At 34.8% G+C, this 18,005-nt stretch overlaps 1 long non-coding RNA gene across 2 annotated transcripts; it reads left to right on the top strand.

Annotated features, from left to right (window-relative positions):
• Positions 1 to 679: 679 nt before the first annotated feature.
• On the top strand, positions 680 to 10,521 carry LOC149072466 (uncharacterized). Of its 2 annotated transcripts, XR_016194401.1 has the most exons (5): positions 680 to 790; positions 4,310 to 4,345; positions 5,684 to 5,815; positions 7,552 to 7,652; positions 10,346 to 10,521. It is a non-coding gene; the product is annotated as an uncharacterized LOC149072466 (long non-coding RNA). The 2 variants fall into 2 exon arrangements; XR_016194402.1 differs by lacking the exon at positions 4,310 to 4,345.
• Positions 10,522 to 18,005: the final 7,484 nt, after the last annotated feature.

Here is an 18,005-nt window from a genome sequence, read left to right as displayed (position 1 = left end):
GGGTATGTTTTATACATAGGCGGAGATTGACTTGGAAGTCTGGGGGGGGGGCAAGGTCATTATTGTTGGGGGGGGCACGATGATGATGATGTCAATTCATATATACATTAGATCAGTCGACTCCACCGTTGACGCTGGGGGGGGGCCCCCACGCATCTCCGCCCATGATTTTATATAAGAATTCTGATTAATATGCATGATACGAGTATGTATTTTCCTATATATTTATATATATTCCATAAGAAAGTTTGGGGTAAATAATTATTATGAATAAAATATATACAAGTGGTGAGAAGGATTTTCTCTATGTCGCTATTTAGTGGAGATCTTGAGTTCAAACAAATTTCGTGTGTGTGTGTGTGTGTATGTATGTATGTATATATATATATATATAAATTTTTTTTTATTTTTATGGATTATTTTTCATAAATAATAAATAGAGGCTGGGATAATTATGTAATGGTTAAATATATAATGGAAAAACAAGTGGTAGAGCAAGAGGAAAATTCTCGTTGTTGTCTTTTGTACAAGATCTTTATTCGTCTTTTAGCGCCATCTATGATTTGAGATGGTAGTATAAGAGTTTGTTGATTTCCTATACTCTCGTTTCCTTTCTTTTGAAATCTTTTGTTGTCGAGATTATTTCCTTATCGGCCATTTTGATATATGGGGTAAATGATAATGGGGTAATAGCCTTTTTCTCTTATTTGATTTGGCTTATATGTCTTGGTTTAATTGTTCCCACGAAGTTCTGTTGTTTATTGAGGATAAGAGTCAGCGCATGATTAAGGTGCAGGTTTTTATTTATCTAAGTATTTTATATTTGTGTTTGCTAGTGATGTTTTGAGAATGTATTTTTGATTTCCCATGTAGTTTGATTCAGTAATACTTATATGATATTATTTATTTGATTGTTGGGAGTATAGTGAATCAGTGGCGTAGCCAGGTTTTTGTCAGTGGGGGAGCGAAATATAATAAGGCGCCTTATTCTGTTCCTCATTTAGGCGCAATTAAAAAAAAAAAAGTATGTATACATAGAAACTTGTTAAAATTTCGATAAAAACTTCATTTGTTTACGTTTTGTTTTCGTGTTTATTTTTCACACAACTTTTTTAACTGAAAATAAAAATGTAAATAACAGTCTAGTCGTTTAGTGTGAACTACAAGATATGCGGAACGAAAAACCCTAAAAAAATTGAGCTTGTCATGACAGTGAAAAAAAAAATATTTATGGGTTTCTAGAATTACGTAATGTTGTTTTTATCATGGGATGTTTATGCAACAGTTTTGCATTCATAAGTGAAGCTAAAAAAGTTTGATTAAAACCTATATGATCTATTTCCTCTGAGTTTTGACGCGAATTTTTGCAAGAGCAAAATTCATAATCAGAACTTTTTCCGCTTTTTTTCATCTTTGAAAAGTGCTGAATTACTTTTTGAATATCAAGCTCATTGGCTAATTTCCTTTCTATCGACACAACATGAAGCCAATCCCGCTAATATTTTTTCTTTCATTGTCGATCTTGAATAAGATTTTATAATTTTTAACCTGCTGAATGATCTTTCCGCAGAAGAGCTGTTGATTGGCAAATTTAGATAAAGTCTGTTCAATTTTTCCATATTTGGAAAAATTGCTAAAATTCTTGATTGCACATGATGCTTTTATGATCTATGGAATGAACGCACAATGCGTTCATTCCATAGATCATAAAAGCATTTATGTCGTCCGATATATCTCTGCAGAGGTTTCTAAACGAAAGAAATTCCTTTACCGGTTCGGTTCATCTTTATCTAAGATCATCGTCGTATTCTTTAGCCAAAACAGTGATTTTTTTTTTTTCTTTCTTGGGAGTCGTCTTCGTAAGAGCGAATCGGATTCAGGGAGACAGTGTTGCACATTCTTTTTTCGAACTGCCTGAATCTTTCTGTTAAGATGTTAATGATGGAATCTAGTGAGACGATATGTTTTCGTGATAAGTTTCTCCGACTATTCGACAGGACTTCATCTTTGGTGGTCTCATCATGGAAAAAAAAAATTTCACACCCTGTATTTTTTGTACTCGACAGGAATACCGCACTTTCCCGCTCATTCGGAAGCAGTTGATTCTAGAGTTTGAAATTGACTTTCATAATTTTGACGAATTTCGTTATTTAAGAATGCATGCCGCACACTCATCGTGATGGGAATTGATGAATTCAATGTTAAAGGTGTGATTGAGGTACAAATTCATGAACCCCAGCGTCTCCTGTGGCGATGTTCTGACGCAATATATTAGGTATCTTTTTGCTACTGCTGGGGGAGAAAACCAGGGTTGAACGAATACCCGGCTATAAATGAATGCAGACTCCTCGAGCGGGGGGGGGGGGGGGGGGGGGTTGGGTGGTTGCGAATCACCGGAGTAGCGTGTATGGTGAACGGGAGCGGGCTCGCAAAGTTCTGCCTCCACCCTGTCACCTATGTATACAGTATTAACATGACATCGCTTCGAAGATCTCAAAAAGTACACCGTAGACTCTCACTAATACGGCGCATATAAGACAAGGGTTATGATGAAATACTGGGATTCAGTGCCGTCTTAAGGCATGGGCCCAGCCGGGCCTCACAAAAATGGGATCTGGTTGAGATTTTCGAAAATTTGCCTGGCAGAAAAATCATTTGGCCCGGGTTCCCATGATGCTTTTAAGACGGCCCTGCTGGGATTACAGGAAGGTAGTTGAAAAATAATTAAATGTGCTGCAAATTTCTGTGCATAGATACGAACAGGGTGCGATTTCCGCATGGGCAATGGGGATTTGCCCCCTGGTATCATAATTTTGGGGGCCCGGAAGTTGAAACATATATCCATTGACTAATGAAACATCTTTGACCTAAGTTGCAAGAGTCCCATGATTTCTGCTTTCTCCATGACTCCTCATATCAAAGTCGGGCCCCGGAGAGGCGGCAGGGCCAAAACTAGATGTGTGGTCTATTCTGAAGGAGAGGCTTCAGAATGAAATTTGCGCTGGCACGAGACCCGCCTGCTCCCCCCTAGTTGCGGCCCTGAGAGGCTATAACAGGTTTTCCACTTCTAGACACTAAAGAAGTCAGCCTGAAAACGCCACATTGCTGGTGGGGCCAGAATAGTGCACGGCCGGTTTATGGAGACAACTGTATTACTTAATACTGTATAAACAAATATTAATAGTATTTTATATTGTATGAACATAAAGAAAAAATATGTATTCGAAAATGTACTCACCAATCGATTATTAAGGAAAAGAAAATATCTGGAAAAAATATTGACCACTTGATGAAAAAATAATTTAGTACTCCACTTAGGGTATGAAGATATCATTATTGAAGTGGTAGATAAGAGCAATGTTACCATAAAACGAGAACAAGCTTCTGGAAGAAGTTATAAGCTTTGCGACAACCGCAGTCCATGTATATTCTCTAAGCCCTTTTTTTTCCTTACTCAAAATCTTGCTTTTATCAATTGTATAGTGTATGCTTAATTGTGTCTTTAATTGTATGTACACAGCCAGCAAGTACATATGAGGATAGAGATGCAGGCGTCAGTCAGTTTCTTGGAATAATTTCTGCCATATATATTGTGCTCTCTGAAGCTGCTCTTCCCCTTGGGAAATATGTATTTTGACACCAGACCATGCAGATCTGCGAAGGGGTAAAAGAATTATCTATTGATTTGATCTAGAATGTCTGCCGGTGGATCCAACGTTTAATATATATTTATCATTTACTATCTCATTATAATCATTTAAAGGCTCGCAACAACTTGAAGAGCTTCCAGGCCTTGAAGCTTATAATAGATAGGATAATCTTTATTACTTGGGGAGCCACCTTCCATTTCCTGGAACAAACCCTGTCGTTGTGTTTGATCTCGGGTGTTTTATCTCAAGAGCACCGAATTCACATACATAAGCTAACTCTGATTCATTGCTGCTTTCCAATAGTTCACTGCACCACACCTTATCCTTCCAGTGCATGCCTGTGAAAAGCTATGGTAGCTCACACTGTAACTACAAAAGAAGCCTAAACTCACCCCTCTCACACCCCTCTGAGCACGTATTGACTCACAGTAAAAGCTACCTTTAACGACAGTAAAAAATTCAGAACTTGTTTTTTGTTGGAATTTTTGAAGACTTCGTTAGTAATTTTTAGGAAGATAGGCGCCAATGTTGGCAGAATTTTGATTAAGGGAGCATTCGCTCCCTCCGCCCCCCCCCTGGCTACGCCACTGATGTGAATCATTTGATTGATGTCTTTGGCGTTATCTGTTGGTGATGAAATGATTTTTTAATTTTGGCAGTTGGTGTTTTTATTATCATATGAGCTCTATGTCTTAGTAAGTATGTTTGAATCGTTTATATTTGTTTTGTTTATTTGAGGGTTGGTTTTTTTTTTCTTTCATGTTAATCTACATTTAGTATTTCCTGAAATTTTTGGGAGTGTATCGAATTATTATTGTGTATTATTGTCAGGGTTGTTTGGTTTAAACCTTGGTTTTAACCAAGTGGTTTTTTTAAAAAAAAACAGTTCGTTTTTTTCAAAAAATCAAATAAAAGTTGCCTAAATATAATTTTTTTCCTTGAAAAATATCATATTGGTTCATTATTAGCCAAAATGTTTCATTTTGACCACATTTTATATCCTTGGGGTACATTTTTTTCAAAAAGTCTCTTAAAAGTGGCCAGAATATATATATATATATATATTTTTTTTTCATATGAAGTATCTTAGTTATTTAAAGTTATATACATAACAGCCAAAATTTCTCATTCTTGCAACATTTTCTAACCTTTGGCTACATTCTCATGATCTATATATCTTTAGCAAATTCATGAATAAGGATTGCATCACATCTAAATGTAGTGGTGTATTATCTCACAGGGTTTCTTTTTCCCTTCACAAAGAAACAGCAACAGTAGTGACACCATCATGCTAGGGGCAGGTGGTCCTATAATCCAATAGACACCAGCTGTCTTTAATCATACATGCACATCATAAACATTCCTCTGAGGAATTTCTAATGATTCTGCATATGTCTGAATATGTTACGTGTATATATCAGGGTTTAAGCTGGATAAAAAATTCCTTTCGCAAAAAAGCGAAAATGAGGGGAACAGCTTTAGCAAAATGCTACAATGCTAAGGGGCCATTCAAGTATTACGTCAGCAGATTTTTAGCCATTTTTGACCCCTCCACCCCTTGTCAGCAAAATTTCGTCAGCAGCTTAGAATATTTCATACCTTCAAAAAGGGTGGTTGATGACGTCAGCAACCTTCAAACCCCTCCCACCTTGTCATAAAAAGTCAGCAAATCCGAATCCCCTCCCATGCTGACGTAATACTTGAATGACCCCTAATGTAATGATTGAAGGTTGGATGTCTACTTGTTGTGTACCTCATGTATGCATTTTTGCAAAAGTGGCTACTACTTTTTTCGCATCCTGCGATTTTCTTTCGCATTTTGCAAAAAATGCGATCGTATCTTAAACCCTGGTATATATATATGTGTGGCCTTTACATATTTATTTTAGCAAAATTATGCATGCTTTGTGGTCTAGTAGTGCTGTCATCCGTCTTCAATATTAAAAGTGAAAGTGGTAGATTCCTGAACTTTTTATGTATAAAATGACTGGTTTATGGTATAAAAAGCAATGACACTTTTTGTCTTTTTATAGACAGGGACTATGATCGTGATCGACATCGGGAAAGGCGTCGTCATTCTAGATCCAGGTCTCGTGACAGAGGAAGGAGGAGATCCAGGTCCAGATCGAGTGAGAGAGCTCGTTCTAATTCTAGAGACAAAAAAAGTGAGTTTTTAATTTCCTAATTTTAATGATATTATCAGTGTATATGTGAAGGAATTATTAGCCCTCTGTCATAACAATTCATAAACTTTATTATAATTTATGATGTGCTTGTCGAGTACATTTGTATGAAAATATGATGGCATCTTTCAATACCATGTTTGATAAATTCACTCAGTGGTCGCAGAGATGCAATATTAAATTTACTTAGCATATTGTATATATGGATGCTGTACTTTATGGCAGTGATTCGTTTGTGTTATGCTAAGAACATGTTATCAGCTTGGTATACTTGATATTAATTGAGTCAGTATTGATTTTTTATTTTACATTGACATCAATGCCAGAATGCTGCAGCCTGAGTTATCGTCACTGTGGTGGTAAAGTGGTCATAGTGACAGACTCGCATTGTGAGTACCCAAGTTTGATCCCTTGTCGCCACAGTGGTGGTCAGCTGAAGTTGGTTTTCTGTGGTTCCCAATTTTGAGGCACTAATGCGAGCCGATCTCCCTATTAAAAAGTCTTGCAACAGAGAGCAACTGTATTTATTCGATCATTTCACTCACAGTTGGAAAAATTGATACAGACCTACACGTACTATGTCTCGCCACAGAGAGCAACAGACCTACAAACAGTATAAATGTAATTCATTCGTAACACATCACTCGCATCCCTTCTGAAATATAGATGGCAGCACTGAAAAATCAAACACATATGCACTCAGACTGTTAGGTACACACAGTTACACTTCCGGCACTACTCACTAGGTAGTAAATTGCTCATAGATGGTGATAGACCTGAGTTGTGCTCAGTTTGAAAAAAAATAAAAAAAAGCACTACACATAACAGGCATTAAAACTATGGTTGCCAACATGCGTCCTTGTACGTTTTGGAAAATTCATTTTTATTTTATTTTTTTGTCCTCATTTTCGAATTTCCAGAATCATTTTTCTTTTTTTCTAAAGAATATTTTCCAAATGTCTCCACTTTGAAACACATATTTCTTCATTGGTATGAGTGTGATTTTTTTCCCAGAGGAATTTAGAAATAACCATCTAAATTCCCCAAATTTTGTCTTTTTTTTATAGTACTTATTAGTACTGTTTTAGAGTTGGGAAAAGTTGTGGCCAGTTTTATTGGTCATAATAATGGCACCACCTATTGTGGAAATTGGAAAATGATGTTTTTAAGGATGCGTGTGGGTGTCCTCCTTTCTCAGTTTCTGAATCTGGTAACTTTAATTTAAACCGAAACAAACTTGATGTTAGGTTCACATGTACATGCACATTCTGGCATGTACCAATTCATTAAAAAAATAAACTATGAGATGCATGTTGAGTAGTAGCAGTAGCCTGACTTATCCTGTTGCTGAGATCTCTTCTGTTTTTTTGGCAGTGTCTTGTGATGCTTAGAAATCATAATTGTTAGCTGCTTCTATGCAGCCAAGCACAAGATAAGACTTGGCTATATCATGTTATGTCATTCCTTTAGGTAAAGCAATTGCGCATGAAGAATTGCTTGACAGCGACTGAGCCTTCATGTTTGGCTTCTCTTTTCAGAAAAATTATATAACCATGTGACGTAACATGTAGCATTATCAAGTCTTATCTTGTGATTGGAGGACTTTTTTTTCTCCCATATTTACGTAAATGTTTCTATTTTTCAAATTATTTCTGTATCTGAACTTACTATTCTATCATTTATTTTTCTATTTGAATTAAACTATATATACTTACTAGCCGTCGCAAGTTCCCAAGACGTAAGAAGAAGTCCATCTATTGGGATATTCCTCCACCTGGTTTTGAACATATTTCCACCCAGCAATACAAAGAAATGCAAAGTAAGTATCACCTTGTAAAGTCAAAAAGATTATGCCAAAATGTGTTTCTGTGAAATATTGTTCCAATCTGCTGTGGGATGTAGTATGTTGTAGTTTGTGATGTTGCTAAATCAAATGCCTATCACTAAATACGTTTGTGTGAATATTCCTAAAGTATGATTGTAAAATTTGTGTATAAAATCAGATGTGTTGAAAGACAAAATTTTATCAGTTGCATAGGTTTATAGTGTGATGCAGGGCCGCAACTAGATGCTCGGTCAACCGGGGCAAGTGCACATTTTGATGCCCCCTTGTAATGTTGAAGGAGAGGGGTCTCAGAATGGAATTTGTGCCCCCTTGGGTCCAGTGCCCGGGGCACAAGACCCGCCTGCTATTCTCCTAGTTGCGGCCCTAGTGTGATGGGTAATAGTTCAAACCATCAATACCCTAAATAAATGTCTTTGAAACACAATAGGAACATAGTATGATGAAAAACGTGTGGTTTTGTATGTTACAATGCTTTATTTTTAAACATTAATTTATTACAACAAAATATTAATTTTGCAATTTTCAATTTTTCAACATAAAGAGTCTAGAACATATAAAATATATAATTTTATGGTTTATTTTATATAAACTGCTCATTACCTGTGTTCAATTTGCTAAGCGAAATAGAGCTGTTTATTCAAGATTATGTGTGATGGGGGATCAGGATTAAGTTTTTTACCTCAGAAACTCAGTATTAAAAAGTCAAAAACTTATTGCCAATGTTGTCAAATAGTTTTTTAACCTTATAGATATGTTAAATAACAAAACACTTACTTTATGGATTAAAGTATTTTTAATAGAGTTCATTCTAAAAACTGTGAACATATAACCGTTCCTGTAACCAACTTAAAAATGCATGTGAATATGTATGTGAATTCTGTGTATGTCAACTGACTAATTTATGTTTATATTTAAATATTTGTATATATTTTCTTCGTTCAGTTAAAAAATATATACAAATATATGTAGATATTTTTTAATATATATTTATGCATGACTTTATAAATTATAAATCAATTAGTACTATAACAAGGCTGTTGCATAATCCAATTAACTCTAATTCAACTTACATTGACCCATTGGAAGAGGAACTACATTATTATATTATGTGATGGTAAAACATATATAGTAGTGTTCTGCCTTTAAACTTAGTCAGTGGTAAATGTTTTTAAATTATTATTCATTGCATCATTCAAATCTGCTGCATGATATTATTTGTGCAGTAGCCGCGTTGATGCTATAATATATATTGAAAGATATGTGCTGAAGGAATTCAGAGCTGTGATTAGTGTTACTGTCTCGGACCTCTAGTGCACAGATGGGTACAAGGTTTGTTCAAAAAGTATCAGACCATAATTTTTCATGTGTGAACCAATGAAGATAGCTAGGTGTGGTTTGATGCACATTTGTAGGCATTCCTAGTATGCATGCTCAAATTTTTCCTGCTTGTAGAAGCTGCCAGTCCCTGGCAAACCACGGATGAGTGAGGAAGTGTAAGCAAACAGCATGAACAATGCTACTGTATTAATCATGGTGGAGCTGCTGATTATAGTAGAGCCCTTTGGTAGTACTCCTTGGTGATGGTTGTCATGCAGTGCGTACTCGTGATAAACCACACCACTGAAGTCAAAGAATACGGTCAGCATGACTTTGCCTCACGATTTGGTCTTCAGAACATGCAAAATGCAGTGAATGAATCCAGTGCTAATACCTGCTTCATTTGCAAGTTCTCTGATCATTATTCGCTGATCCTACATCACCAGAGTCCTTAGATGCTCTGAAGTAAATTGTTGGAGGTTGTATATAGAGGCATATAATGTAATTGTATGTGGTTGTACGAGATTGTATGTGGGAAACATACCATTCGGATGCTCTGAAGTAAATTGGCAGGAAAAACTTGTCAATAACAATCACTTAGTCAATAACGATCTCATTTCTGGATGTTGAGGGTCCACCAAAATTGTGCTTCACTCTCCATTGATGTACTCCATCTTTGAAGCAGTTGTACCACTCCTTTATCTGTGTGATGCCTATTTTTCTGTCTCTTAAGGTCTGTTAAATCTTGCATATTGTTTCCACTCTGGAATCACCAAGCCTAACACAAAATTTAATGCAATAGTGTTCAAGTTTTTCCTGCCATCTTTTCAAAATCGGAAATGTCATTCATTGGCGGTTTGAAGGCAGGTAAAAATTCGAGCATGCACACTAGGATCGCCTACATATGTGTACCAAACCACACCTTCATTGCTTTATGCAAAAAAAATTTTGGTTGAATACTTTTTGAACAAACCTGGTATATATGTTTCTAAAAACTGTCAAAATTTTTTAACTAAATGAAAGACTACATTTGAGACAGGCTTTTGAGAACTCGTCTATCATTAATTTAGCTCCAGCTAGTCTGAATTTTGCAAATAAGAAAAGTGAATTCACATTCTATTTCAAACATGATTATTAATTGAATCTGAGTTTTTTTCTAGAAGGTGCTCTACTTGTTTTAAAAATAAGTCTTTTCTTTCCTTGTGAATGTGAAATATTTATTGAGCTTTTTCATTATTTTATTGATTTCTTTGACTGAAATGAGTTATTGCTTTTGCATGCTTATTTTTACATATTTTGACATTTGGCCAAGTTTTTACCCATTATGTACTCAAACAATTCATATATAGCTTCAGGACAGATTCCTCCAAGCATGTATACAACACAGTGTCCAATTTTGGCATCTGTGGGTAGCACCATCACAAGGCAAGCCAGGAGGTTGTATGTGGGGAACATACCATTCGGATGCTCTGAAGTAAATTGATGTTTTATTATATTAATTTTCCTGTGTTGTAACTTTAAATGTTTCAGCAATTGTTTGAGAAGTTGATTATTTAAAATAAATGATTTGGTTCTTGAATTTTTTTCATAATTTATAGATTTCTGCTGATCATGATTCCAAGATATCTGTTGATAGGTTTTTATGCATTGAAATGTTTTTTTTTGTGCGATGATTTCTAGCATCTTCCAATCACTTGGTCCCAGTGATGCAAAAGCGTCATATTCTCCTGTATTAGCTGGCATGCTGGGGGACCAGCGAGGGAGATCAGCATACTGGGAAATTCATTTCACAGATTCTGGAAAACTAATATCTGGCCTCAAAAAGAATTGACTGAATTTGCAGATTTGAACCGTGTCTGTTCTCTTCATATTAGAATCCTTTGTCTTTTACAAACTGTGTTAAGATCGTTCTAGCTTTATGTTTGCTTTTGCAACCATAAATCTTAGTTTATTGCATGTGACAGATACACTAAACATATTTGTACTTGGGAATTAGATGAGCTAAATGCAAAAATTAGTAGACTGCAAAGTATTTTTATATTTGATCATGTGTTTAAGATTTGGATAAGCAGAGTAAAAAAGAATTGCACTGTAAAACATATTACATAAAACATTTTGTATGAGGCTGGTGATGAATAGGTTAGAGCAGTGCTTCCCTAAGTGAACAATATTGAACCCCCCTTTTTAAACGGGGTGACGAAATGGTCCAGGGAGCAATAGAGGCTATGGGTATAACATGAGCCCATAGGTTGTCTTGGGTTGGGGGTGATAAGAAAAAAAATTCTGAAAAGGGGAGGGAATGAAACAACGTTTGGGGAACCTCTAGGTTATAGTGTGATAAGGGAAAAACATAATTTTCATATCAAATTCTTAGACAAACCTCGTTTGCTACTGTGAAAAACATTATTTTTTTGACTCGCATAGATTGATTGATATTGGTCTTCCGAATATATTATGTTATCCGTATTGAACTTTGCTTCTCCCAACATTCCAGGAATGGACAAGAGGTCAACATTTTGTCTTAATTTTAATATTATGCAAATATAATTTAATATTATGTAGAACAAACTATATTTAAATACTTTTTTCAACCCTTGTACTGCTATGTCTTGTATATAGATAATGAATTCAGTTGGCTGCTGAATTCGTTATTGATGATTTAGAATACATGGACTGGACAAAATAGTAATTTTCTTTTTCTCTTGTGTATAATTGCATGTATATCCAACTATTTGTGTAGTTTAAGGGTTCAATGAAATTTGAAACTCTGATATGATTCTTTGGTTTCTTTATTGACTTTGCATCATTAAAATCTGCTGCTCTCTGTTTGATGGGTGCAGTAGCCGCGTTGGTGCTAAACAAAATTATTACTGAGTATTGGGAGATATTCCAAGTAGGGTAACAATGTATCTTTCTATCTTCAGTACACACACATTCTCAATGTAACTGATTCTGTATAGAGGTGTGAAGTTTTTGGTGTTCTTGTAAAATAATTGTTTTAAGCTCTGCTAACAATTAAGGCCAAACGGATAATTGATGCATCTTTGAATTGCTTTGAAACTTTTCCCATTTGTTTTTGTGAGGAAGTATGAAACTAAGGTGCTGTAATATATATATATATATATATATATATATATATATATAGTTTTTTTTACATCAGCTCACATTAAAACATGTAAATATATTATTGAGCAATCACATTTCATAACAAAATTACATGTTACAATAGTTCTCTTGCTTTCTCGGTTATTTACATAAAATACTTTTGACTGGTTTCTTATGTGAAAGCTTGATCTCACTGGAAAACCTTGGTCTCATTGTATCCTGTGAATATATTGATTTTGATATTTCACCGAGTTATTTTGGGGAAGTAGTGTTACATATATAAAAAAAATTGCATATATCAATGAAAACAAATTGAACATTTGCAATATTCCTATTTTCCCTTGTATCAGTTACTAAGCATTGTAAAAATTTTGAATAACAATATAAATATAAAAAATCAATTGCATCTTTCAATACCATGTGCAATACATTTGCTCAGTGGTCGCAGTGATGCGATATTAAAAGTTTTTAACATATTGTGTATGGATACTGTACTTTATTGCAGTCATTCTCATCATGCTAAAGACAATCCATCTGTGAGGTGGAAAAATCCTTTAAAAATTTAATTTGATATGTTGACACTATGTCACTTGTTTCTCTATGAAACATACTTTTGTATATTCTGCAGTTAGGTTATAAGATTAATGGCTTTTTTATGATTTATTTTCATTTTTTAAGTTCAAAGCTGTGTTTTTTGACCAAATAAACACTCACACATATGTGGGGGGTTTCGGATTTGCTGACTTTTGATGGGGGGGGGGGGGGAGTTTGAAAGTTGCTTACCTCATCAACCATCCCTTTTTGAAGATATGAAATATTGTAAGCTGCTGACAGGGGTAGGGGGGCTCAAAATCGTACGTAATACTTGAATGGCCCCTATTGACTTTGCATCATTCAAATCTGCTGCTCTCAATTTAATGGGTGTAGTAGCCGCATTGGTGCTAAATTAAATGATTTCTGTAGATTGGAGAGTATTCTAAGTAGGATAACAGTGTCCCTATCTTACTATCTTCATTACACACATTTAGTCTCAATTGTAACTCATTCCGTATAGAGGTGTAAAGTTTTTGGTGTTCACTTAAAATATTTACGTTTAAAGCTACAAAAAAAAAAAGAAAAAAAAAATGCCAGACGAAAAATTAGGCCATTTTTGAATCTGCCTGAAACCTAAAGAATTATGCAGTTGCATCTTTCAATATCATGTGTGATATATTTGTTCATTGCTTATAGTGATGCAATATCAAATGTTTTTAGCATATTGGGTATGGATACTGTATCAGATTCCATTCATTATGCTAAGTATAGTGTTGTGAAACCTATTTACAGTGAGCTTTGATATAATGCTGGTACTGCATGACCCCCCCTGTTATTTTATAAATCCATTTTTGTGTGTTCTGTTACACTGCAGTTAGGTTATATTGTTGTGTAAGCATCATGCTGGACTCTCATCGCGAGGATCTAGGGCCAAACCCTGTTGGTGGCACAGTGGTGGTCGACTGAAGTTTGTTTTCTGCAGTTTCAAACTTCGAGTTATGAGTGAAGAATGCTAGTCTCCCATTTAAAAAAGTTGCTCCTCAGAGAGCAGGCAGAACTTCAAAATATGGAAGACAGGTGGCAGCACCAGTAGAATATGAAGCATATTTCTGACCACATAAATATGTAAGGGTCACACACTATTATATCACACGTTTTTTTGCATGTGCCAATCTGTTAAAAATTCCACATAGGAATGTGTATGGTTAAGTAGTAATAGGTTATTTTGCAAGTGTAAACGCTGATACGCTCTTTATATAGGTTGCTTCCACTATATGAGGGGGAGGTCTACAAGACAAAGGGAAATCCTTATTTTTCTACTTCAAAAAGTTGTGTTTTTAATGCAGTAGGGTTTAAAAAAACACTTGTGCGTTTAAAATATCTAGAACTGTTTGTAGAAATTTAAATTTAAAAAAACTGATTGTTATATTGTGCATCAGTTAAAAATGAATGTTAATGCTGAAAATTAAATGGATATGAAGAAAACACAGGTGACATTTATTTTAATACCACATTATAGCGACCATTCCATTACAATGATCAGTAGGACAAGTCCCAAAAGTTTTTGTATAACTAATATCCTATGTTTCGATACATATCAAGTACCACTTGATATTGCATCTATTTTTAACTGAATGATGGGGGGGGCGTTATTACGAGCATCCACTTCATATGCAATGGCATCTTTCAATATCATGTACGATACATTTGTTTATTGGTCGCAGAAATGCTATATTAAATTTTTAGCATGTTGTTCATTATATTGCACCAGCTGTAATACCTGGCGCTGCCAGTGTTTTCTTCAATTACTGGGAGGATTGGAAAAAGTGAAAAACTATTATAAAGTTTGTTGGGGTTCAGAAAACATTGTTCCCTGACAGTTTTTTGACCATTTCGGGCATTTGCCCAGCTCCGACAAACTTTTAAAGTAGCCTATGCAATTTGGTCCTGTTTGGTATATATGCAAAATTTGGCGATGATTGGTCTGAAATTATAGATTTGTACAGAGAACACATGCACACACACAGAAAATCAATTATATATATAGATTTATTAATTATGCTAAGAATAATTTTTACAGTATTTAAAAATGTGAATCCTCTGTCTTGAAAAGATTTTTATTTTTAGCTCAAAGCCATGCTGTTTCCCTTCATACAGTCTGCGCTGCTCATTAGAATCATGGATAATGTTATTACTTGGGTATTATTATCACTTTTTCAAAGAATGAAACAGACCAATATCATAACATGGGAAAAAATTTGTTTATAATTATCGGCTTCAGAGATGTTATCTTTTTTTTCGTTGAAAGTTTTCATGCTCATTCTGAAGCTAAGGTTTATCCAAATTATTTCTCTCACCCCCTCCCCCGTAAGTTATCGTTATCAGTCTGCAAGATTATATAAGAGGATAGAAGGTGTTCTCTTCCCTCCTTGTTGCAAATATTTCTGTAATTAATATTGTAATTGGTCCATAGCATTTGTGGCGATCCATGTACGCAGTGAGATGTTTTTGCAATAGCCTTCTTTCCTTTTCTTTCCAGTTCTTGATCAGTTTCTTTCATTTGACTATATTCAAATTTCTTTCCCTTAGAGACTCAAGTTATCTATGAAATGTATATTAAAAAATATTGTAATTCATGATATATGTTAAACAGTCCCGTTCGAATGACCCACAATGGTTGAATAGCAAGAATGCAGGATTTTAGCTGGAAGGGACAAAAAGCATCATTTTAGAGTTAAATTAAAAAATAAGGAACACATTTTGCAATAAAAATTTTGTGGGAAAGAAAAACAGTTGTCTTGATCTATCTCAGTGCCCATTTACTATACGTCCCATTTGAGTTTGTCCCTCAAACGGGATTTGTGATCACAAAAAGTTTACTTTTTTTGGTTATTATCAGAAAGCCCGAGTCACGATGGGATCACATTAAGTGGTGTGTACTGCATCAGTGTCTCACATAAACGAAAAAACTATATCTTCCTTTAAAACAAATTATTACTGTTCATGGAAATTCGTCAAACTGTAACAATTTTTATTATATTAAGTTGTAATTGCATCTTTCAATACCATGTGCAACACATTTGCTCATTGGTCGCAGAGATGCAATATTGAGTTCTTAGCATGTTATGCATGTGAATGCTGTATTATATTGCATTTGTTAATTATGCTAAGAATAATTTTTACTGTATTTAAAAATAAATCTTCAAGGAAAACAGGATTTGAATTTCTAGCTCAAAGCCATGCAGTTTTTCCTCACATCAGTGTTTCGTATAAAAGGAAAAAAAAATGAATTATTTTATTTAGAACATTGGAAACACAGAATTATTGTTCACAGGAATTCGTCACACTGTATCAATTTTTATTATATTAGTAACAAAGCAGTGCATCTTTCAATACCATGTGCAATAATACATTTGCTCAGTGGTCGCAGAGATGCAATATAAATTTTTTTTTATCATTTTGTGTATGAATACTGTATTGCATTGCAGTCATTTGTTCTTATGTTAAGTACATGTCGTTGAGAAACTTGGGTGATGAAGCTGTCGCAAGGACAATATACAGTCAGACCTTGGTATAATATCTCCTTTGGGGACAGAATAAAAGGGACTTTATAAGATAGGTGACTTAATAAAGAATAGGTCTGATTTAAAAAGTAAACATGCACTCTAAAAAGCACATACAGTAAAATCTTGTTTAAATGAGAAATACCTCTATATCGATAAATCTCATACTTTTTCAAGTCAACTTTTGAAAAATGATGGTATAAGCGGGGTGATGTTGAAACCACATCGTCGTTATACCCATTTCTTATGTATTTCTGTGTGTAAAAAGAAAAGGGTCTTCATTTTATATAAGCCCAATTCCATGTTTTTCATTGTTGTATTCACATATTAGCATATACGTCTTTCAGGTAATCCAGTGAAAAATGTTTTGTTATTCCTTATTTAATCCCTATTTAACTTGTTTTATTGACTGCATCATTCAAATCTGCTGCTCTCAATTCAATGAGTGTAGTAGCCGCGTTGGTGCTATATCAAATTTTCATAGTGCATTGTATTGAATATTTAGAGTAGGGTAGGCCATACAAGTCTATTTTTTACTTTCAGTGCACACATTTAATCTTACTGTAAACTGTGTTCCTATAGAACTGCATCAGGGCTTGACAAATTGAAAAAAAATTTAGGCACTGCAAAATTTCATAGCCATCAAGTATTCCCCTGCCCACGACAAAATCTGTCTAAAATAGTGTATTCTTTGACTTGTCCAGGGCTTGGGGGGGGGGGGTCCTTTTCCGTGCTAACTGGCAGGCTGAAAAAATTTCTGATATTATATACTGTCCCCAGACATTAATTCAGCTATCACACTTTAAAAAAATTAGGCGCCAATTTTCTTATTGCTGTAGTGATTTAAAGCCTATGATTTGTCAAGCTCTAAATTGTAGGAAATGTTTGTCAAATATTTTTTGTGACTTTAAAAAACAGGAGCATTGTGTGAAATTTTTCTACAATTTTATATGTTTGTTTTAGCACTTCGCTACCATAAGCTAGCAAGATTTGACTAATATCATTCAGTTAGAACTGTTTGTGGCCGCTTACTGAGCCACTGTGGTGGTTGAGTGGTCATAGTGACGGACTCACCTCGTGAGGTCCTGGGTTCGAACCCCACCGTTGCCGCAGTGGTGGTCTGCTGAAGTTTGTTTTTCTGTGGTTCTCAACTTCGAGGCACGAATGTGAGCTGATCTCTGTGGCAAGACTTTTTAAAACCCTTTAGAAAGTATTGCCACAGAGAGCAACAGACCTACAAACAGGTACAAATGTAATTCAATCGTTACACTTCACTCACTTCCTTTCTGAAATATAGGTGGCAGCACAGAGATAAATCAGACACGACACTAGATGCGCACTCAGATTGCTAGGCATCAGGGTTGTTTGATTTAAACCTTGGTTTTAACAAAGTGGTTTTTTTCAAAAAATCAAATAAAAGTTGCCTAAATATAATTTTTTTCCTTGAAAAATATCATATTGGTTCATTATTAGCCAAAATGCTTCATTTTTACCACATTTTATATCCTTGGGGTACATTCTGATGGTATATCTTTCGATGACATAAGATTTTATACGTGGTTTTTTTCAAAAAGTCTCCTAAAAGTGGCCAGAATACATATATATTTTTCATATGAAGTATCTTAGTCATTTAAAGTTATATACAAAAGCCAAAATTTCTCATTCTTACAACATTTTCTAACCTTTGGCTACATTCTGATGCTCTATCTTTAGCAAATTCATGAATAAGGATTGCATCACACATCTAAATGTAGTGGTGTATTATCTCACAGGGTTTCTTTTTCCCTTCACAAAGAAGCAGCAGCAG

The sequence above is a fragment of the Pholcus phalangioides genome, unplaced genomic scaffold, assembly GCF_987345545.1.
Source record: "Pholcus phalangioides strain wild (caught in Gottingen) unplaced genomic scaffold, Ppha-v1.0 ptg000017l_1, whole genome shotgun sequence".
Taxonomy (NCBI): Eukaryota; Metazoa; Arthropoda; class Arachnida; order Araneae; family Pholcidae; genus Pholcus; species Pholcus phalangioides.
Note: the sequence above shows the minus strand (reverse complement) of the source record. Positions and strands in the feature narration are given on the sequence as shown.